Source organism: Dendrobates tinctorius, unplaced genomic scaffold (genome assembly GCF_039654945.1).
Source record: "Dendrobates tinctorius isolate UK_male_01 unplaced genomic scaffold, ASM3965494v1 ptg000039l, whole genome shotgun sequence".
In the NCBI taxonomy this organism is placed as follows: domain Eukaryota; kingdom Metazoa; phylum Chordata; class Amphibia; order Anura; family Dendrobatidae; genus Dendrobates; species Dendrobates tinctorius.
The window spans coordinates 6,477,395-6,500,574 of record NW_027361707.1 but is presented as its reverse complement, the minus strand read 5'-3'; positions in this window follow the sequence as shown (position 1 = coordinate 6,500,574).

Genomic DNA, 23,180 nt, shown 5'->3' with positions numbered 1-23,180 from the left:
AATAAACACAATAGTGACGTCGGCTGACGTCAAGCGGGGAGTGTTCTGTCCAGACATATAATTGCTGTCTAGAAGGTCTAGTCATTTTTTATGTCTTCGATTATTACAGACATTGTATTTTTGTGTGTACTAATCCTTCATATATTTCATACTGTAAGGTAACAGCACCACCTGCTGGCCGTTTAATGCATAGATTCTAGTTTAATTTGCAGTGTATTGTGGGATTGTTCCTGTTATATTATAGTCTTGTTTATGACACTGTAACGGGAACAGCAGCCATTATTCCTCCATGTGTCTTAGGAGAAACTACACCATTCGTGTTCTTCATGCTTCTTAAACAGCCTGCTCTAAACATAGTTGGTAAGCACTATCTAGGTGTTATAATCCTGTGTTTATAACGTTTGTTGTATTAAATAGGTAATCATCAGCTATGTATTACCTCATGGTACCTATGTATTACCTCATGTTACCTATGTATTACCTCATGGTACCTATGTATTACCTCATGTTACCTATGTATTACCTCATGTTACCTATGTATTACCTCATGGTACCTATGTATTACCTCATGGTACCTATGTATTACCTCATGGTACCTATAAGAAAAATACACGACCAAAATCCAAATAATATAAACATAGAAAAATATTTATTAGAAATATTCAGATACATGGAGGAGGGAAGTTACCCCAAAAGGCACAAGTTGGCTAAGGACGTTCAATGGATCAAAGCATACATGATATATAGGATGGAAATAAAGGCAATGTATGGAGTATAAACCATATCAATATTGCTAGAATAAAAAATACATAAGGCAGTCACAAATGGGATATCAAGTCATACCTAAAAAAAGGATCACCTAATGGATAATATATAAGCTAGATAGCGATCATTAGACACCCAACCATGGGTGTCTAATGAGAGGGGTGACGCTCATTGACGATCATTAGACACCCAACCATGGGTGTCTAATGAAAGGGGTGACGCTCTCAGACCAGGCTCCTGCCCTTCGTGACTATTTTAGGTACTTACATCTTATATGATTAGCATGGTGTGGGGTGCCTCTTTGCATACGGTGTTAGGCTCTGTGGGTGGCATAGCAATGAATATGATACCATCTGCTTAGGTGGTCCCTTGGTTGGGTGTCTAATGATCGCTATCTAGCTTATACTCGTATATTATCCATTAGGTGATCCTTTTTTTAGGTATGACTTGATATCCCATTTGTGACTGCCGCATGTGTATCATACAGTGGGAAGAAGTATCAGTCAGCTATCTAGAGTATATGGTCATCTTAGTGTCTATCATGATCTAGTGAATTTTCATTTTTCATTTTTTCCTCCCCTTCTTTCATGATCAATGACTTTTTCTGATTCACCTCTTTTCGCCGTTTAATGTATGATTTAAATAATTATAGATTTTGATAGATCAATCTTTTATGGACATAAAGAAGCCAAATATGTTTTTTTCTCTTCATGTATTTACTTTTGAACTTGGAAACTTTTATGTATTTTTTAAATATGTGGTAATTGCAGGTACACAGGATGCAGTGACGAGTCGCGAGACAATTTGGTGCTTTCTATAATAACGTTTATAAGACTAGAGGGAACTTTCCTCAGTCACGGCTTGATCACCAAAAGAGGTAACACGGGTTGCCCTCGCAGGGGCTCTAAAACAAGCAAACACAAACGGGTAGAACACGACTACTTCTGGCAATAGCCGGTCACAATAGGGCCGCGGTATGGCCGACTACGGGTCCGTAAATATATAGTCAACTTAGCCGTTCAGACGTCCCTCGCTGTTCGGGATGGTGGTCTTTCGGCGTAGTAGTCACTGGGCCCAGTTGCTGAGGCGTTGGCGAAGTCCTCTTCGTCATCCAGGTCCCAGACCATGGGCGGGGGGTCAGGGACCTGGAGGGCTGTTTCGAGCCGTGGGGGATCGGTAGATGTACAAGGCCGTAACATGTTACGGTGCACAACCCGAGTGAGGGGTGTGTTACTTCCTTCAGATTGTATTTCATACACAGGTCCGCCAGGGCTTATTCGGTGCAACACTCAGTACGGGTTCACCCCCACCGTGGTTCTAACTTGTTTTGGGGACGTTGATCAAGTACAAGTACCCGATCCCCAGTCTGAAAGTCAATGGGCGGGGGCAGTGCTCCCCCTTGGTGTTCTAGATCCTGGAGCTTCGTATGGACGATACGGTGGAGGGTCTGCAGCCGGTGCCGGTGGTTGCGGACCCACGAGGATACCCCGGTCCAGGGTTGGGGCTCCTCCGGGTTCAATTCCACTTCCGTAATTCCTTTGCCTTCCCGGCCGAACAGCAATGAGTAGGGGGTGTAACCAGTCACTCGATGCACCCGATTGTTATATATCCACACCAGCTCGGGGACATATTCAGGCCAGCGGTCTCTCCAGGGTGCGCAGCATTTGGATTAGCATGCGATTGAATCGTTCACAGGCTCCGTTTCCCTGCGGGTGGTACGGCGTAGGCCGCGATTTATCGATAACGTAAAGATGGTGTAGCTCTTCCTTGACTTTTCCTAGGAAGCACACTCTTTGGTCCGAATGTATTCGTTGTGGACAGCCATATACTTGAATAAAGTTCTTACAAATTGCATAGGCGGCCGACTCCGCTGTCTGGTCTCGAGTGGGGGTGACCACGGCGAACTTGGTGAAATGGTCCACCATAACGAGACAATGTTCATATCCCTGATAGGCAGGACCTATGGTCAGATAGTCCACCGTAAGAAGCTCCAGAGGGGCTGATGTTACGATAGTTTACACCGGCGCTCGTTGTGCGGGGGGTTTAGTGAGCTCGCACGAGCGGCGGGTTCGGCAGACTTCTTCTACAGCAGAGTGCAAGCGTGGGTGGTATGCTATCTGCTGCAACCATTGTAAAGTCTTTTGAGCCCCAAAATGAGCCCCTTCTCATGGGCTTCTCGGGCCAGTTGGTTGAGATGGGCTCCCGGCACGATCACCTGCCATATCGTAGCTGACGTGGTTCGTGACATGGGTTTTTCGATATAAAAGTCCCTTTTTGATGATTAGTTTTTCCCACTGGCGCAACATTAGCAACATATCTTGTGTCAAACTCTGTCTCTGTGAGGCCGTGGGCAATTTACCGGTGGCCACCCATCGGCGCAGGAAATCAACTTCTGTATCTTCCTGTTGCTGCTGAATCCATTTGTCACGGGGCTGTTCCAGCATCCCTCCTAGGAGCCCCGGATGAGGCACTTCCTGCGTGTTGACTGTAGGCGCGGCGGTGGTGAGGGTGAACGGCGTCTCATCTGCTTCTAATTCGTCGTCTCGACTTCTTCCTGGGGTGGTGTGTCGGATTCTGGAGAGTGCGTCGGCGTGCACGTTTTCAGCACCCCGTTTGTAGATGATCTTATACTTGAATTTGGCCATCCGAGCCACCCACCGCTGCTCTAGGGCCCCCAGTTTGGCATTCTCCAAATGGGCTAATGGGTTGTTATTGGTCCGCACTACTACTTCGGAGCCCGCCAGGTACTCTGCGAATCGCTCCGTCATTGCCCACACTACCGCGAGGACCTCGAGCTTAAAGGAGCTGTAATTGTCCGGGTTACGTTCTGAGTCGTGCAGCGACCGGCTACCGTATGCGATCACTTTCTCCCGGCCATCCTGCACCTGTGACAACACAGCTCCTAGTCCCTGGAGGCTCCCGTTGGTATGCAGGATGAACGATTGCGTGAAATCCGCATACGCCAATACCGGGGCGTCCGAGAGAGCAGTTTTGAGATCTTGAAACGCATCCTTTTGCGGTTGTTGCCACTGGATCTTCCATCCATTCGCCCCGGCGGGAGCCCCCTTCAGCAGGTCTTGCAGGGCTCGAGCTCGGCGTGCAAAATTTTTCACGAATCGACAGTAGTAGCCGGCCAACCCCAAGAAAGCCCGCACGTCCTTTACCGTTTCGGGGGTAGGCTACCCCTGGACGGCAGCGACCTTTTCCAGGGATAGTCGGACGCCCTCTGCTGAGACAGTGTGCCCCAGGTATTCGATCTGGGTGCGGAACAGGTGGCATTTCTTGGGCTTTACCTTTAACACGTACTTCTGCAGCCGGCCGAGCACCTGCCCCAATCGCCTCAGGTGGTCCTCGAACGTGGCGGAATAGATGATAAAATCGTCCAGGTATATCAACATGGCTTCAAAGTTGAGGTCTCCTAGACACCGCTCCATCAACCGCTGAAAAGTTCCTTGGGCGTTGGCCAGCCCAAACGGCATCCGATTGAACTCAAACAGTCCCATGGGAAGGATGAATGCCGTCTTGACTCTGTCTTCCTCCAACATCGGCACCTGCCAGTACTCACTGGCCAGGTCTAGGGTTGAGAAGTATGTCGCGTTCCCCAGGGCGGACAGAGACTCTTCTATGCGGGGCAATGGATACGAATCCTTGATGGTGCAGGTGTTCAACTTCCGATAATCCACGCAAAAACGCAGAGTGCCATCTTTTTTCTGAACCAGGACAATAGGGGCCGCCCAAGGGCTAAGGCTTTCTCGTATGACCCCCTTCCGGAGCATTTGGGCTAATAGAGTCTTCACTTCCTGCTATAGCTGCAGTGGTATTTGCCGATATCGCTCCCGGATGGGGGCCGCTCCTGCCGTGGGGATCCCATGCGTGATGGCCGTGGTACATCCGAAGTCGTCCTCGTGGCTGTCAAAGACACTGTAAAATTGTCCAAGAAGTGTCTCTACCTGGAGAAGTTGGGCTGGCGCTAGGCCGGAAAGTTCGGCCCGCATTCTCTCCTGGATGGCTCGACCTTTCTCCTGGGTCGAGGATATGGCAGTCTGTTGGGTTCGTACCGTTACTGCCCAAGGATCTTCGGGCTGAACCTTCAACTGGACCGCGGGGTCCGGCAGCATCTCCTCCAAAGGTCTCACTAGTTTGGCCATTTCGGCCCGGGGCTTCAGGACGATATCTTTGTCTTCCTTGTTGACACAACGCACCAGGATGGTCCCCTCCCGCACCGTGGCCAGGGAGCGGGCTACCAGTATGCCAGGGTGCAGGCCCTCCGAGTAACATGGTTCCACCTGCACCTCCACACCCTCCAGTGGCATTGAGGCACGGATCGGCAGAGCTACCACCGTCTGCCCTGGAGGAAGCACGAGCGGGGGGGCCGCCGGTGCGATGACCTTGCCCAGCGCCTCACCCTCCTGGCACTCCTGGAGCACTCGTGCCTCCCGCACTAACCGCTAGAAGACCTGCCCTTGGGCCGTGCGAGAACCCCAGTGGCTCAGAGTCTCTTGTGTGGGTTCATTGAGGAGGAGGTTGCTGAACTCTCGTAGTATGTTCATACCCAGAATAACCGGATGTTTGCTGTTTGTGTCTCCCTGGGTCAGGACCACTCCCCGGCGGCCGAGTGATTTGCCACTTATTGAAATCTGCATCCAGGCTACTCCGACGACAAGAACTGGTAGCTGGTTGGCGGCTACCAACTTTATCACTGTCCCCCACTGAGGTCTCACTGCTTCGGGAAAATGCTGCTGAAAATAAGTCTCTGGCATGGTCGTAACTTGCGATCCCGTATCTACTAGGCATCGCACGGCACGGCCTTCGATCTCTGCCCATACCACTGGGCACCGCGCGACCTGGTCTTTGTTACTTCCTCCACCCCATGTGATGAGCTCCAGCTCCGGGCGGCATCCCCACGGCTCAGGGTCCTCCGCTCCTCTTGGCCAGCGAGGCAGATCCCCCTGGAATGTGGGCATTCTCGGGTGGAGCGTCCCAATTCTCCACAATCGTAACAGGCAAATGGTCGTGGGGACCGACTTGGGTGGGGGCCGCGATGGTTCATGCCTCCTTTACCTGGCCCGTGCCTCCTTCCCTATCTCTGAAAAGGTCAGATGTGGGTCCACTCGCACCTGCTCTCGCAAAGCCTGTCTTGTCAGGGTGTCTCGTAACCCGGTCACTAACAGGTCACGTAATGTTGCGTCCACGGTCCCCACGCCGACTCCATCCTTCCTTTCAATGGCTAAAAACAGTTCTTGCAAAACATTCATATACTGGGTCACTGTTTCCCCCTCTTTCTGCATGCGTCTAAACATCTGGGTTCTCAGTTCCCCCACATCGGTCGGGTCCCCATAGGCCTCTTCTAACATCTGTAACACCCCGACGAAGGTGTTTCGCTGCCCCCAGGGCCTCAACATTACGGTATCCCGGGCTTCCCCGTCCAATGCCATCAGGGCCACTTCTGCCTCTAGGTCAGGGGTAAGCGGATGCATCCTGAATAACCCACGCATTCGCTCCGTCCAATTCCACAGCATAGTATTGCTGCCGGAGAACCTGGGTAGATTGCTTAGCATGGCCCCCAAAGAAATGCTGGGCTGGGGGCCCTCGCTGTCAGCGCTCAGAGACTGCATCCTGCCGACTACGCCAAGTATGGTAATTGCAGGTACGCAGAATGCAGTGACGAGTCGCAAGACAATTTGGTGTTTTCTATAATAACGTTTATAAGACTAGAGGGAACTTTCCTCAGTCACAGCTTGATCACCAAAAGGGGTAACACGGGTTGCCCTCGCAGGGGCACTAAAACAAGCAAACACAAACGGGTAGAAAACGACTACTTCCGGCAATAGCTGGTCACTATAGGGTCGCGGTATGGCAGACTACGGGTCCGTAAATATATAGTCAACTTAGCCGTCCAGACGTCCCTCGCCATTCGGGATGGTGGTCTTTCGGCGTAGTATTCGCTGGGCCCAGTTGCTAAGGCGTTGGCGAAGTCTTCACGCGCGCCGGCGCGTTAATGACACTGAAGCCCCACAGGCCCCGGCGGAGTCCTTGGATGGGTGGGCCGCAGTCCCCGGACTGGGGCAAGCGGCAGCTATGTAGGGTGGCGAATCACAGACCACCTGCACAGCTAACGGCTGCGACGCGGAGTTCGCGGCCAGCAGAGGCTCGGCCCCTGCTGCGGACCGGAGCGGGACAGTGGTGGCCGCCGGCAGCACTGTACTTGCCGCGGCCACTGGTGAGAGCAGGGCGGCTGCGAGTGGCAGGGAACAGGTCGCAGCCGCGGGCTGGAGCAAGATGGCAGCGGCCGCGGGTAGGCCGCAGCCGCGGGCTGGAGCGAGATGACAGCGGCCTCGGGCGACCGCGGGTAGGTGAGGTGGCAGCAGCCGCGGGTAGAACTGGGGCCACAGTGGCAGCGGGCTGGAGCGGGGCAGCAAATCTCGGATGATCGCCCTGGCACCGTCCCTCTGGAGTCCTCAGTCGGCGTCTTCCCTGGCACTGGTAGGTCGCTGTATCTTCCAGTCGCTCCCACGGTCTCCTGCTGCCTCTGTCCCGGTCTGCTGACTCATCGTCTCGAGGATTCCCCGCCTCCTTTATACTCGTCCCTCCCCCAGCTCATCTGTCTGTCACAACGGTCCGTCCTCGAACTTTGTCGGTCCGTCCTTGGAACTTTCTTCCATCCATAACTCGTCTCTGCACAATTCTGGCATAGAAAATATATGGCCTACAGTAGCTTCCAAAGGCAAAAGCTTGAGTACACTCGCCCACAGATGTGAAAGTCGCAGTGAAGGAATTCTTGCGCCACAGATCTTATTACAGAATTTGCAATAAACCTTTGGATATTTAGGTAGAACCATCAGACATGATTAAAGAAACAGATATCATATGCCATGGAACTGCGTCACAGAGCTCATTGTGGTTAGAACGCTCTAGTTCCGGAATATTCCAATACCTTCTAATTATGAAATCTAAGAAGTCAAATCCTGAAGTTATTATGAGTGACCGGTGTGAACCCATGATTAATACGAATTAATTATGAATACTGCTAGATGTAATATTGAATTCTGTTTTTGGAAGTGAATGATATTCTAACAAAGAATGTAACCTCACTATAAAAAATAAATATGTGTAGAGAGAATTAAGACCGACAACGCAATTCTTGCAGATCCCAGGTCAGAACCCAAAATTAATTCAGAATCAAGACTAGACCCCAAAATAATTAACCCCTTTATCCCCAAGGGTGGTTTGCACACGTTAATGACCGAGCAAATTTTTACAATTCGGACCACTGTCCCTTTATGAGGTAATAACTCTGGAACGATTTCATGGATCGCGGTGATTCTGACATTGTTTTCTCGTGACATACTGTACTTCATGTTAGTGGTAAAATTTCTTTGATATGAATTGTGTTTATTTGTGAAAAAAAATGGAAATTTGGTGAAAATGTAGAAAATTTTTCAATTTTTCAACTTTGAATTTTCATGCCCTTAAATCACAGAGATACGGCACACAAAACACTTAATAAGTAACATTTCCCACATGTTTACTTTGCATCAGTACAATTTTGGAAACAAAATTTTTTTTGTTAGGAAGTTATAAGGGTTAAAAGTAGAGATGAGTGACTTTGCCTTTTTTAGGGTCGAGTCGCGTTTCATGAAACCCGACTGTCTCAAACGTCGAGTCGAACTAAATCGGCCGACTATCGGGAAAAGTCTGAGGTCCGACTGAAACACGAAACCCAATGCATGTCAATGGGGAAGAAAGGTCTGCAGGGAGTGGAGGACACCTACATGCCGGACCGCTTTTTTAAAGTGCGCGAAATCTCTCTCTCTCTACCTCTCTTTCTCCCCGGACGCTCATGTCATCTCGTTGCCCACAGTGTACGTCCTTGCTCAGTGGCTGAAAAAAGTCACGTGCAAGGATTCTGGGAAGTCCGACTTTGGCCAACCTCACGCTATGGCCGGGTTTCACTTGGCGAAACCCGACTTTAGCGAAAGTCGGCGACTTTTCAATTTGACCCACCCGTTTCGCTCAACTCTAGTTAAAAGTTAAACAGTGATTTCTCATTTTTACAACACCATTTTTTTTCTTCACATTTGAAGTCACTTTGAGGGGTCTATATGATAGAAAATACTCAAAAGTGAGATCATTCTAAAAACTGCACCCCTCAAGGTGCTCAAAACCACATTCAAGAAGTTTATTAACCCTTCAGGTGCTTCACAGGAATTTTTGAATGTTTAAAAAAAAAATAAACATTTAACTTTTTTCACAAAAAAATTACTTCAGGTCCAATTTTTTTATTTTACAAAGGGTAACAGGAGAAATTGGACCCCAAAAGTTATTGTGCAATTTGTCCTGAGTATGCTGACACCCAATATGTTCGGGTAAAACACTGTTTGGGCGCATGACAGAGCTGGGAGGGGAAGGACTTTTTCAACGCAGAATTGGCTGGATGCCATGTCGCCTTTGGAGAGCCCCTGTGTGATGATTCCCAAGGGTGAACCCACTGGACCGCGGCAAGCGAACCTCCCCTGGGTGAGCGGACCAGGTGGACCACCCCCTATACAGGGAGCGTTTGGGACAGGCCCAGGGGAAACTACTCACCACGGCAGCTGGTACCCGAGGACGGAGGAGCACAATAGGAGATGCAGCGGGCAGGCGGAAGAAGGAGCTGGACCGGAACCGGCAGGACTGGAAGCCAGGAACGGAGGCTGAAGGATACAGGCAGGCAAGGCTGGAACGGCAAGACACGGGTCAGACGCAGGCACAGGCTGAACACGGACACGGGATGGCGGGCACTGGGAGGAACACAAAGACCAGGTTACACAGGGTGCTCGAGGAAAGGGTAAGAGCAGCAGGAAAAGGCAGGCAGGCTGGGGCCAGAGTCACAGTGAGAGACAAGTGACGATCAGGCGGTGAGCTGGAGGAAGAGGCTGCCTCTTATAGAGACAGGAGTTCCGGGTTAGGTCAGCAGGGTCAGGAAGGCGGGGAGAAGGCCTGGCTTGGCCTGTACTGGGACCTGGAGCGCAAGGCGCGCATGCGCCCCGGGCAGAACGCCGGGACAGAGCGCGGGGCAGAGGACGGGAGTGCAGGCGAGCGCGCGCCCGCCACGGGAGCACGCCGGAGGCGGCGGGCGCACCCAGCGCGGGGAGAGGCCGCAGCAGGAGCCGAGGACGAGGCGGGGGCGGCGAGCGTGGAGCCGGCGGTAAGCGTGACAGTACCCCCCCTTTTACGCCCCCTCTTCCCACGGCCGGAAAGAAACTTAGCTAAAATCTGGGGGGCTTGAATGTTCTCCCGGGGTTCCCAGGATCTCTCCTCAGGGCCAAACCTTTCCAGTCAATTAAAAAGAAAGTTTTACCTCTAGATCGTTTCATAGCAAGAATTTCCTTAACCTCAAAGACATCCTGTGCGGACACGGGTGCGGGAGTGCTGCCAGTAGAAGCATGAAACTGGTTGAGTATGACCGGTTTTAAGAGGGAAACGTGAAACAAGTTAGGAATCCGCAGTGAAGCGGGGCGTTTTAGCTTGTAGGCAACGTCATTGATACGGGCTAGAACCTCAAAGGGACCGATGTAGCGGGGACCTAGTTTGTAGGAGGGAATTTTGAGACGAACAAATTTTGAGGATAGCCAAACTTTATCCCCAGGGTGGTACAGCGGGGAATCCAGACGTTTCTTATCGGCGTGCTTCTTGAACCCGTCTCGTGCTCGCTTAAGTGCGGTTTTGGTCTCCTGCCAGACCCTGGAGAACTCCTCGGTCAGAAGATCGGCCGCCGGCACACCCGAGGTCGGGAGTACCGGCAGAGGTATACCAGGATGTTGACCGTAGACCGTAAAGAAAGGCGACTTGGCGGAGGATTCGCTGGTATGGTTGTTGTAAGCGAATTCGGCCCAAGGGAGCAAGCTGGACCAATTGTTTTGATGGGCGTTGGAAAAATGTCGGAGGTATGCTACGAGGATCTGGTTCGTGCGTTCCGCTTGACCGTTGGACTGAGGGTGATAAGCGCAGGAAAAGTCCAACGTTACTTCCATCAGCTTGCATAGAGCCCTCCAGAAACGCGAGGTAAACTGAACCCCTCTGTCCGAGACAATGTGCTTGGGGAAGCCATGAATCCAGAAGACATGAGATATAAAAATTCTCGCCAGGTCAGGAGCGGAAGGTAGACCGGGCAGAGGGATGAAGTGGGCCATCTTGGAGAAGCGGTCCACGACCACCAGAATGACCGTGTGACCTGAGGAACGAGGTAGATCCGTAATAAAATCCATCGCGATATGCTGCCACGGAGCCGAGGGAACCGGAAGTGGATGCAGAAAACCGGAGGGTGGCTGACGTGGGACCTTGTTCTTGGCACACGATGGGCAGGAGAGGATAAAACTTCGGACATCTTGAGACAAAGAAGGCCACCAATAAAAACGAGAGATGAGGGAGAATGTTTTCTTGAGGCCGGCATGACCCGCTAACTTGGTAGCATGACCCCAATGTAGAACTCGCCTCCTGTCATGATCTTGGACAAAAGTCTTGCCGGGGGGCACGGAAGTCAGGTTAACAGGCGCGACTACGATGAGCTTGCTTGGCTCCACAATGTGTGAAGGCTCCTCCTCGTTGTCGGTGACCAGAAAGGATCGAGACAGGGCATCCGCTTTGAGATTCTTATCACCCGGACGGAAATGGAGCTCAAAGTCGAAACGGTTAAAGAACCATGACCATCGGGCCTGCCGGGGATTAAGCCTTTGTGCTGATTGAATGTAGGCTAGAGTCTTGTGGTCGGTGAAGATGTGGAGTGGGTGTACCGCTCCTTCCAGAAGATACCGCCACTCTTCCAAGGCTAGTTTAATGGCAAGCAGCTCTCTGTCCCCGATGGTATAGTTTCTCTCCGCAGGGGAGAATGTCTTGGAGAAGAAGCCGCAGGACACCAAGCGACCGGAAGGAGATCTCTGGGAGAGAACCGCACCGGCTCCGGTGGCAGAAGCGTCTACCTCTAGGGTGAATGGTTTGTTCGCCTCTGGACGATGTAGCACCGGGGCTGTGGCAAAGGCTTGCCTCAAGGTTCGGAAGGCGTTCTCGGCCTCAGGAGGCCAGTGGTGAGGATCGGCTCCCTTTCGGATCAAAGCAGAGATGGGAGCGGTCAGAGAGGAAAAGTGCGGAATAAACTGCGGGTAATAGTTGGCGAATCCCAGGAACCGTTGGATTGCCTTAATTCCCTGAGGACGCGGCCAGTTGAGTACCGCAGACACTTTTCCCGGATCCATGCGCAAGCCAGAATCGGAAATGATGTAACCCAAGAACGGCAGAGACGACTGTTCGAAGGCGCATTTCTCCAGCTTGGCGTAGAGACGATGTGTTCTCAAACGAAGTAAAACTTGACGCACGTCTTTTCGGTGTGTGGACAAATCCGGAGAGAACACCAGAATGTCGTCCAAGTAAACCACCACGCAGGAATAAAGAAGATCTCCGAAAATGTCGTTGACAAATTCTTGGAACACCGCGGGAGCATTGCATAGGCCGAAGGGCATAACAAGGTATTCATAATGGCCGTCACGAGTGTTGAAGGCGGTCTTCCATTCATCACTGGAGCGGATCCGGACCAGATTGTAGGCCCCTCGAAGATCTAATTTAGTGAAGATCCGTGCACCCCGTAGACGGTCAAATAGCTCCGGAATGAGGGGCAGAGGATATTTGTTCTTGATGGTGATATTGTTGAGCCCTCTATAATCAATACAGGGACGCAGGGACCCGTCCTTCTTCTTGACAAAAAAGAACCCAGCGCCTGCAGGAGAGGAAGACTTACGAATAAAGCCTTTGGCCAAGTTTTCTTGAACGTATTCGGACATGGCCTGGGTCTCGGAGGGAGACAGCGGGTAGATCCGACTACGAGGCTGCGTAGAACCGGGGAGCAGATCGATGGGGCAGTCATATGGACGATGCGGGGGCAGGACCTCTGCTTCCTTCTTGCCGAAGACATCCAAAAAGGCCCAGTAGGCGGAGGGTAATCCGGTAGACATCGACGTTGGACGTGGAAATTTCGGCGGCTGTACAGGGAGTAAACACTTATCTTGACAAAGTCGACCCCATCGCAGAACATCACCAGAGCGCCAATCCAGGATAGGCTCGTGGGTCCTTAGCCAGGGGAGTCCCAGAAGGATGGCATGGGACAAAGAAGGCAGCACGTAGAATACTATCTTCTCCCGGTGTAAGGCTCCGACCTGAAGCTCTACCTCTTCGGTAACCTGAGTAACGGACTCCCGCAGGGGTTGACCGTCGACCGAAGCAATCTGCCAAGGGGTCTCCAGGGATCTGACAGGAATTCCAAGTCTCCTAACCGCCTCAAGTTGAATGAAGTTACCGGCCGCCCCAGAATCTATATAGGTCCATTCAGAAAAACGTTTAGAATCCAGGTGCAAAAGGACAGATAGGGTCAAGGGTAGAGAGGAGTCAGAATTACCTAGGAAGGCCTCTCTTACCTGTCCTAGGCGGAGGTGTTTCCCGGACGAGTGGGACAGGCACGAAGAAAGTGGGACGCACTCCCACAGTAGAAACAGAGCCCCTGTTCGACCCTCTCTCTCCGACGCTCCTCCACCGGTTTGAGGCGATCCACTTGCATGGGTTCCGGTAGCGGGAGCGTGGAGGCTGGAGTTGAGCGGACTCGAGGTGGACTCCGAGCAGCCGGAGGAGCGCGAAGAGGTCTCCTGTCCCTAGCGCGCTCTCGGGAACGTTCTTGAAAGCGGAGTTCGATGCGGGTGGCCAAAGAGATTAAATCCTCCAAGGAGGTGGGGGTATCCCGAGCCGCCAGCTCGTCCTTGATCCGCCCTGAAAGACCCCGCCAAAAGGCTCCCACCAAGGCCTCATTGTTCCAACCCAACTCTGAGGACAGGGTGCGAAACCGAATGGCGTACTGACCTACTGAGAGCCCTGATGAAGATTGAACAGTGCCTCGGTAGCGGAGGCAAGGCGACCGGGTTCATCAAACACCTTACGAAAGGTGTCTAGAAAAAAAGGAGAGTTGAGTGACCAGGGGATCGTCTCTTTCCCAGAGGGAGTTAATCCACGCTAGAGCCTCTCCTTCTAAGTGGGACACGATGAAGGCCACCTTGGCACGGTCAGTGGGGTACTGTTGTGGCAGCAACTCAAAATGTAGCTGGCATTGATTTAAAAACCCTCTACACGTCTTGGGGTCGCCACTATATCGTGGGGGTTTAGCTAGTCGAGGGGAAGGGAGTGGAACCACAGGCTGTGCCGGGGCTGCGGCCGCGGTCTGGTGGGCCAGCAAGCGGTTGTCCACCGAGGCCATGTAGTTCAGGATATGAGCCTGAGTGTCGCGCTGCTGGGCAAGCTCCTGCTGGAGGCCGGCGATCTGGGTGGTACTCCCCGGATCCGAGGCCTGTAGTCACGAGAGACGAGACTCCATGGACTTGAGGAATGACATGACCCTCGCTTGATTTTCCCGCAGGATCAGAAGTTCCTTTTGGGTCGGGGTAGAAGTACCAGCGGGGTCCATGGCCTGATCGTTCTGATGATGATTCCCAAGGGTGAACCCACTGGACCGCGGCAAGCGAACCTCCCCTGGGTGAGCGGACCAGGTGGACCACCCCCTATACAGGGAGCGTTTGGGACAGGCCCAGGGGAAACTACTCACCACGGCAGCTGGTACCCGAGGACGGAGGAGCACAATAGGAGATGCAGCGGGCAGGCGGAAGAAGGAGCTGGACCGGAACCGGCAGGACTGGAAGCCAGGAACGGAGGCTGAAGGATACAGGCAGGCAAGGCTGGAACGGCAAGACACGGGTCAGACGCAGGCACAGGCTGAACACGGACACGGGATGGCGGGCACTGGGAGGAACACAAAGACCAGGTTACACAGGGTGCTCGAGGAAAGGGTAAGAGCAGCAGGAAAAGGCAGGCAGGCTGGGGCCAGAGTCACAGTGAGAGACAAGTGACGATCAGGCGGTGAGCTGGAGGAAGAGGCTGCCTCTTATAGAGACAGGAGTTCCGGGTTAGGTCAGCAGGGTCAGGAAGGCGGGGAGAAGGCCTGGCTTGGCTTGTACTGGGACCTGGAGCGCAAGGCGCGCATGCGCCCCGGGCAGAACGCCGGGACAGAGCGTGGGGCAGAGGACGGGAGTGCAGGCGAGCGCGCGCCCGCCAAGGGAGCACGCCGGAGGCGGCGGGCGCACCCAGCGCGGGGAGAGGCCGCAGCAGGAGCCGAGGACGAGGCGGGGGCGGCGAGCGTGGAGCCGGCGGTAAGCGTGACACCCTGATGTGCCTAAACAGTGGAAAACCCCCACAAAAGACACCATTTTGGAAACTAGACGCCCCAAGGAACTTATCTAGATGTGTGGTGAGAGCTTTGAACCCCCAAGGGCTTCACAGAAGTTTATAACATACAGCCGTAAAATGAAAAAAATCATTTTTCCACAAAAATGATCTTTTTGCACCCAATTTTTACTTTCCCAAGGGAAACAGGACCCTAAAAGCTATTGTGCAATTTGTCCTGAGTACGCTGATACCCCATATGCAGGGGTAAAGCACTGTTTGAGTGCATGGCAGAGCTCGAAAGGGAAGGTGCGCCGTTTGACTTTTTCAACGCAAAATTGGCTGGAATTGAGATTACACGCCATGTCGCATTTGGAGAGCCCCTGATGTGCCTGAACAATGGAAACCCCCCACAAGTGACCCCATTTTGGAAACTAGACCCCCCAAGGAACTTATCTAGATGTGTGGTGAGAACTTTGAACCCCCAAGGGCTTCTCAGAAGTTTATAATGCCCGGGCATGAAAATAAAAAAATCATATTTTTTCCACAAACATGATCCTAATTTTTTATTTTCCCAAGGGTAACAGGAGAAATTGGACCCCAAAAGTTGTCCAATTTGTCCTGAGTACGCTGATACCCCATATGTGGGAGAAAACTACTGTATGGGCACAAGTCGGGGCTCGAAAGGGAAGTAATGACGTTTTGGAATGCAGACTTTGATGGAACGGTCTGCGGGTGTCATGTCGTATTTGGAGAGCCCCTGACGTGCCTAAACAGTAGAAACACCCACAAGTGATCCCATTTTGGAAACTAGACCCCCCCCCAAAGAACTTATCTAGATGTGTGGTGAGCACTTTGAACCCCCAAGTGCTTCACAGAAGTTTATAACTCCCGGGCGTGAAAATAAAAAAATCATATTTTTCCACAAACGTGATCATTTAGTCCCCAATTTTTTTTTTTCCCAAGGGTAACAGGAGAAATTGGAACACAAAAGTTGTTTTGCAATTTGTCCTCAGTAGGCTGATACCCCATATGTGGGGGTAAAACGCTGTTTGGGCGCATGGCAGAGCTTGGAAGGGAAGGAGCACGGTTGACTTTTTCAACGCATAATTGGCTGGAATTGAGATCAGACGCCATGTCGCGTTTGGAGAGCACCTGATGTGAGAAGCCACCTCCCTGCAGGACCCGGAAAAACCCCACAGCCAATAATAATAATAATAATAATCTTTATTTATATAGCGCCAACATATTCCGCAGCGCTTTACAGTTGAACAGTTTTGGCCAAGATTAATACAGACCAGAGAATGTGCCCAAGAACTAACGCAGGGCTCAGAGCATAACCAAAATTACTAGAGAGCCCCAAACTATCACAATCCATAATTATTATAGAGACCAGGCCCTAAAATGAATGCAGACCCCAGGTCTGTGACCAGAGCTAATACAAACCCAGGGTAAGAACCTAAAATACAAAATTCTTCAAAATTGCAACACCAAGAAGGAAAAGTCATGAAATTATAGAAATCACAGGATTGGAGACACGTTAGTGACCTGAAAATGCTGAAAAAATGGAAACAAAATTTTCAGAAATCTGGATTTATTCAGTATGGAGTATTAGTGCCATATGCAGAAATCCACCTGCGGCTGTTAACATGCTAAATGCTGCAGCATTTAAAATGCGGGCACCGGAAGCCCATCACAAACCCCATCCATCGGCGCACCTGTCACATGATCGCAGGATGCCAATGGGTTGGCCCGACAGCCAGGGGCCTACAGAAGACCCCCTTGGTTGTCACTGAAGATCTGCTATGCACACCACCCCGCCGCGTGGCCGGCGCTCATCGCAGATTATCATTTTTTTTCTACACAGAGCAGGGCTTCAGCTAGGAAGGGCCCTCTGCAATATATTCCCTCACCCATTTATTAAAGAAAAAACTTACACCGGTCTGCTGTAGTCCACATTGAGGTCCCACGACGATCCCTTTCCGACATCAACCCCACGATCCCATTACTAATCCTAATGGTATGTGGACATGATGTCTGAATTCCGATGGAGCAACCGTCAAAGTTTTCCGAGGCGAATCTGCTTCAGAAAAAAGCCAGCGCTCCTTGCTGACAGTTTTGCCATTGTTTTATTCTGGAAGCTCTGCCACTGAAGTCTGTTCCTTATACTTTCAACTATATATATTGTGGGTTGCTTCCAAAGGATGGATGCAGAATGGGGCCCAGTATGGAGAGCATTATACCAGGAAAGAGCCCATTGTTATAGCATGGGGCCCAGTATGGGGCATTATTACTCGAAGGACCCAGGATGGAGGTATTATTACTGGAAGGAACCAGGATGGAGGCATTATAACCTGAAGGACCCAGGATGAGGGCATTATTACTGGAAGGACCCAGGATGGAGGCATTATAACCTGAAGGACCCAGGATGGAGGCATTATTACTGGAAGGACCCAGGATGGAGGCATTATTACTGGAAGGACCCAGGATGGAGGCATTATAACCTGAAGGACCCAGGATGAGGGCATTATTACTGGAAGGACCCAGGATGGGGGTATTATTTCTGGAAGGACCCAGGATGGAGGCATTATTACCTAAAGTAACCAGGATGAGGGCATTATTACTGGAAGGACCCAGGAGGGAGGCATTATTACCTAAGAGAACCAGGATGAGGGCATTATTACCTGAAGTACCCAGGATGGGGGCATTATTACTGGAAGGACCCAGGATGGGCACATTATTGCTGAAAGGGGCATAGGATGTGGGAGATTATTACAGGAAGAGACCCAGAATTGGGATATTATTACAGTAAGGGATCAGGATAAGGTAGAATATTACAGAACATTATTACATAGGAGGTGAACATGTATATCTTTATACAATCTGGATCGCTACAAGAACCCATACATCTGACCAACATGCCGGTGGAGAACCAGGTCCAAATTTTGCACCGGGGCCCATCAGACTCTAATTATGGCACTGCCATTAGCTGTTACTTTCAGTTAGTTAGGAGTTTCGGTAACAAGATGATGGAACGGGACCAGAGCTGGGCAGGGAATAGCAGAAGCCGGCGGGTGGTAAGTATAATAGTAGGGACAGATATTAGTGATACCACTCTGGGGTTGCAATAAAAAAAATGAGAGAGTGATGCTTCAATGAGTCAGGCTCCTCTTACTCTGCCATGAGACAGACGTGAACATGTCCGGTCTTGATGAATCGGACCCTCGGTGTGCACATGAGCTAACATTTCTCTTTTTAGCTGTCTCAGTAGTTGGACGGAGATCTCTTTGGTGTCTTGCTACAAAATATCAGTGTCCTACATTTTAGATAATTGAAAATTGGAAATAGTCTACATTTGGCACGAACAAAAAGGTACATTCGGGTAGATTAATGACGATGGTGAATGGGGACTTTCATTCATTCTTCGGTGCAGATAGAGTAGACCTTATTGAGCTGGACAGACTATGGGCTGCCTTCACATAAGCGGTGGAGCCAGCATTAATTTCCCAGATCTGAGACTGACTGAGCAGGATCTCTCCAGCTCCTGAACCACAGACTGCTGCATTGTGCGAATGTCACCGCTCTGACAAATGAGCAGGGTCGGTTCTCCCTGGTTCTGTCTTCTCGGCCGCAGTTTAGGAGCCAGAATCCTGCACATTGTACACACACCTAAGCCAAGGATTGTGTCAGCACAAGCTTCACTTTATGACTTCTCAGCCCTCACCAATTACCAATCCGGCACACACAAAGCCTCCCTCCATACGACAGCATGAAGTTGGCTATTTTATACTACATGCCCTGGAATCAGTTTAAATTAAGGAAGCTTTTTTGGAACAAGACATTAAAAACTGTTGTTGGAAAAGAAAACAGGAAAAACCACAGGATTAAAACCCTGAATCAAATGTACAAATTGCTGCTTTATACCAAAAGTGGAAAGAACTGATTGTAAACCCAAAATAGAGACGTAAAGCACATTCAAGTCAAGCAAGTCTGCCATCTGCAAACTATGGAGAGGTGATGGCTGGACAACATGCAGGGGCATAACTAAAATAACAGGGGCGGACACTGACAGCTTGGGGCCCCTGTGCAAGAAATGTGTCCGGGCCCCTCTCCTATGGCGACAAAGTTACACACATAGTTTCCTTTATTATATATATTGCCATCCCTTATTATACAGTGCACGCTCTTGCTATGTACAGCACCGTCCCTTACATATTGTATTATATAGAGCCCTGTTTTTTTACATACTGTCCTCTCTTGTTAGATGTATAATGCAATGATGGCTGATGGAGCACGGGAAAGTTTATTTTCTAATGGAGGAGCTGATGGACTGGCAGTCTGGTCACCAGCTCCTTCATCAGCAGTCATTTTATATCTAACAAGAGAGGGGACTGTGTAATAAAAGAGGGCACTGTGAATAACAAAAAACAACAAGAATACACTATGTAAGAGACAGTACTGTACATAACAGCAGAGGAAGCTATATACAGTGGGGCAAAAAAGTATTTAGTCAGTCAGCAATAGTGCAAGTTCCACCACTTAAAAAGATGAGAGGCGTCGGTAATTTACATCATAGGTAGACCTCAACTATGGGAGACAAACTGAGAAAAAAAAATCCAGAAAATCACATTGTCTGTTTTGTTTTCATTTTATTTGCATATTATGGTGGAAAATAAGTATTTGGTCAGAAACAAGCAATCAAGATTTCTGGCTCTCACAGACCTGTAACTTCTTCTTTAAGAGTCTCCTCTTTCCTCCACTCATTACCTGTAGTAATGGCACCTGTTTAAACTTGTTATCAGTATAAAAAGACACCTGTGCACACCCTCAAACAGTCTGACTCCAAACTCCACTATGGTGAAGACCAAAGAGCTGTCAAAGGACACCAGAAACAAAATTGTAGCCCTGCACCAGGCTGGGAAGACTGAATCTGCAATAGCCAACCAGCTTGGAGTGAAGAAATCAACTGTGGGAGCAATAATTAGAAAATGGAAGACATACAAGACCACTGATAATCTCCCTCGATCTGGTGCTCCACGCAAAATCCCACCCTGTGGGGTCAGAATGATCACAAGAACGGTGAGCAAAAATCCCAGAACCACGCGGGGGGACCTAGTGAATGAACTGCAGAGAGCTGGGACCAATGTAACAAGGCCTACCATAAGTAACACACTACGCCACCATGGACTCAGATCCTGCAGTGCCAGACGTGTCCCACTGCTTAAGCCTGTACATGTCCGGGCCTGTCTGAGGTTTGCTAGAGAGCATTTGGATGATCCAGAGGAGTTTTGGGAGAATGTCCTATGGTCTGATGAAACCAAACTGGAACTGTTTGGTAGAAACACAACTTGTCATGTTTGGAGGAAAAAGAATACGGAGTTGCATCCATCAAACACCATACCTACTGTAAAGCATGGTGGTGGAAACATCATGCTTTGGGGCTGTTTCTCTGCAAAGGGGCCAGGACGACTGATCCGGGTACATGAAAGAATGAATGGGGCCATGTATCGTGAGATTTTGAGTGCAAACCTCCTTCCATCAGCAAGGGCATTGAAGATGAAACGTGGCTGGGTCTTTCAACATGAGAATGATCCAAAGCACACCGCCAGGGCAACGAAGGAGTTGCTTCGTAAAAAGCATTTCAAGGTCCTGGAGTGGCCTAGCCAGTCTCCAGATCTCAACCCTATAGAAAACCTTTGGAGGGAGTTGAAAGTCCGTGTTGCCAAGCGAAAAGCCAAAAACATCACTGCTCTAGAGGAGATCTGCATGGAGGAATGGGCCAACATACCAACAACAGTGTGTGGCAACCTTGTGAAGACTTACAGAAAACGTTTGACCTCTGTCATTGCCAACAAAGGATATATCACAAAGTATTGAGATGAAATTTTGTTTCTGACCAAATACTTATTTTCCACCATAATATGCAAATAAAATGAAAAAAAATCAGACAATGTGATTTTCTGGATTTTTTTTTCTCAGTTTGTCTCCCATAGTTGAGGTCTACCTATGATGTAAATTACAGACGCCTCTCATCTTTTTAAGTGGTGGAACTTGCACTATTGCTGACTGACTAAATACTTTTTTTCCCCACTGTAATAAGGGACGGCATAATAAAAAGTGACTAGACTATATACTGAGGGATGGCGCTATACATAATAAGCGAGTCCACTATATACTAACTGACTGTGTTAGACATAATAAGCGATAATAAGGTCTTCCTCCACCTCCCCCTGTTCCTACATCCATTATAAAATCCTCCTTCATCCCATTCCAATCTCCCATACCCCTGATTGTCCTCCTCCCCATGCATCCTATTACTGTCCTCTCCCCCACCCCAATCATTGCCCATTCCACCACCTCCATTATTTCCGCCTTCCCCACCATCCCCATCATTGTCCTTTCAACTGCAACCATCATTGTTTTCTCCCCCACCACCCCCATCATTGCCCTCCCCGTCACCCCATCATTGCCTTCTCCCCATCACTGCCCTCTCCTCCACCTACACATACAGCACCTCTCACCTCTCCGCACGCTCTCCCGCAGCATCACCATCACCAGCAGCTTCCTCTCTCTTGCACAGTTGCGATGCTGAATGATGATGTCATCTAGCCGTGCTGCTGACTGTGTGAGACAGGAAGCGCAGGCAGGAAGCAGGACGGATCCTTGCAGCTCCGCTCCGCTGCCATTTTCCCTTGCAGGCAGCGGAGCTGCAGGCATCTCTCCCTGCCTGCCGCACATGAGGGTAATCTGGCTAGGGGCCCCCCGGAGCCTCGGGGCCGAATAAACAGGATTGTCCTCATTATTAGCCATCCTGCAGGGGCCCCCCTCCACCTACGGGCCCCGGTGCAGCCGCATGGGCTGCACATGCGGTATGTCTGCCCTGCTAAAATACGTGGGGCCCCATAGCAAAATGATAACCTAATAACCGGAAACTAAAAGAGCAGCAAAGTATTAGTAATTACTGAATCAGAGAGCCCACGTACTAGTGCCAAGTAGCTACCAATGTGTTTTCCCTTACAAAAAGATGTACCTAATTGGTTCCCATAGAGTCTATTAAGGCTAGTCCAGCTATAACAGAGGTGGGAAACCTTTTTTTCTGCTACGGGCCATTTGGATTTTTATAACATCATTTGCGGCCATGCAAAATTATCAACTTGAAATTTATCCTGTTATATTTGGTCAAACAATTCCCTCATCCCTAATGTGATGGCTGGAGCGGCTTCTGTTTGTTTTTGGCTGTGATGTTAGGTGGTATGGACGATATTGCTATTTCATACTGCTTTTCCAGATTTATGTCAGTCTGCAGCAGAGTTGACTGTGGGATTATAAGTTTTGTAAAAAATTCACAACAATAAGTTGTACCGAAGAACGATGTGTATACACTGCATGTCCCTCACAGTGCGAAATTCATCACTGGTCATGTATAATACAACTCAAGCAGTGAGCGGTCTCCAGTAGAGATGGGCGAAGCCAAACAGTAAAGTTCGGTGATCAAACCAAACACCTACTAATCGGGCACCGATTTGGAACTTCAGTCCGTGTTACTGTTTGGGTTCGACCCCCCTGAACACGAGGTGTTTGTCACGCTGTCATGTACATGACAGCTGGGCAAACACCGCCTTTGATCAGCGGTAAAATCATCACTACCAGTCAGACAGCCACGGTTCCCGTGCTGTCAAACGACTGCGTGAGCCAGCAGTGATAGGAGGCATAAAGTTTACCTCCGGTCACTGGTGACAGTGGATGGGACTACTGCTCCCATCAGCCAACGCCTGCTGCCACTAATAACAGCGAGAGCAGGAGTGGCTGATGGGAGTATTCATCAGTCGGCATCTGCGCTATAAATAAATTAAAAGAAAGCGCACGTGTTCCCCTGTATTTTTGATAACCAGCCAGGCAAAACTCACAGCTGGGGCTGCAGCTCTCAGTTGTCAGATTCAGCAAGGCTGGTTATCAAGAATAGGGGGGTTCCCACTCCAATTTTTTAAAATTATTTAAATAAATTATTTAAAAAAACAGTATGGGGGCTCATGGTACAGAGGCGAGTTCACTGCAGTTCAAATTCACCGCATTGAAATTCTCACTGTGAGACTTTTTCTCACTGTGCTAGCGGTGATTTCACCAGAGGGAGGTCACTGCAGTTCATTGGCCTGGCTGGGAATGCAATCTCAGTGACCTGTGGTAAC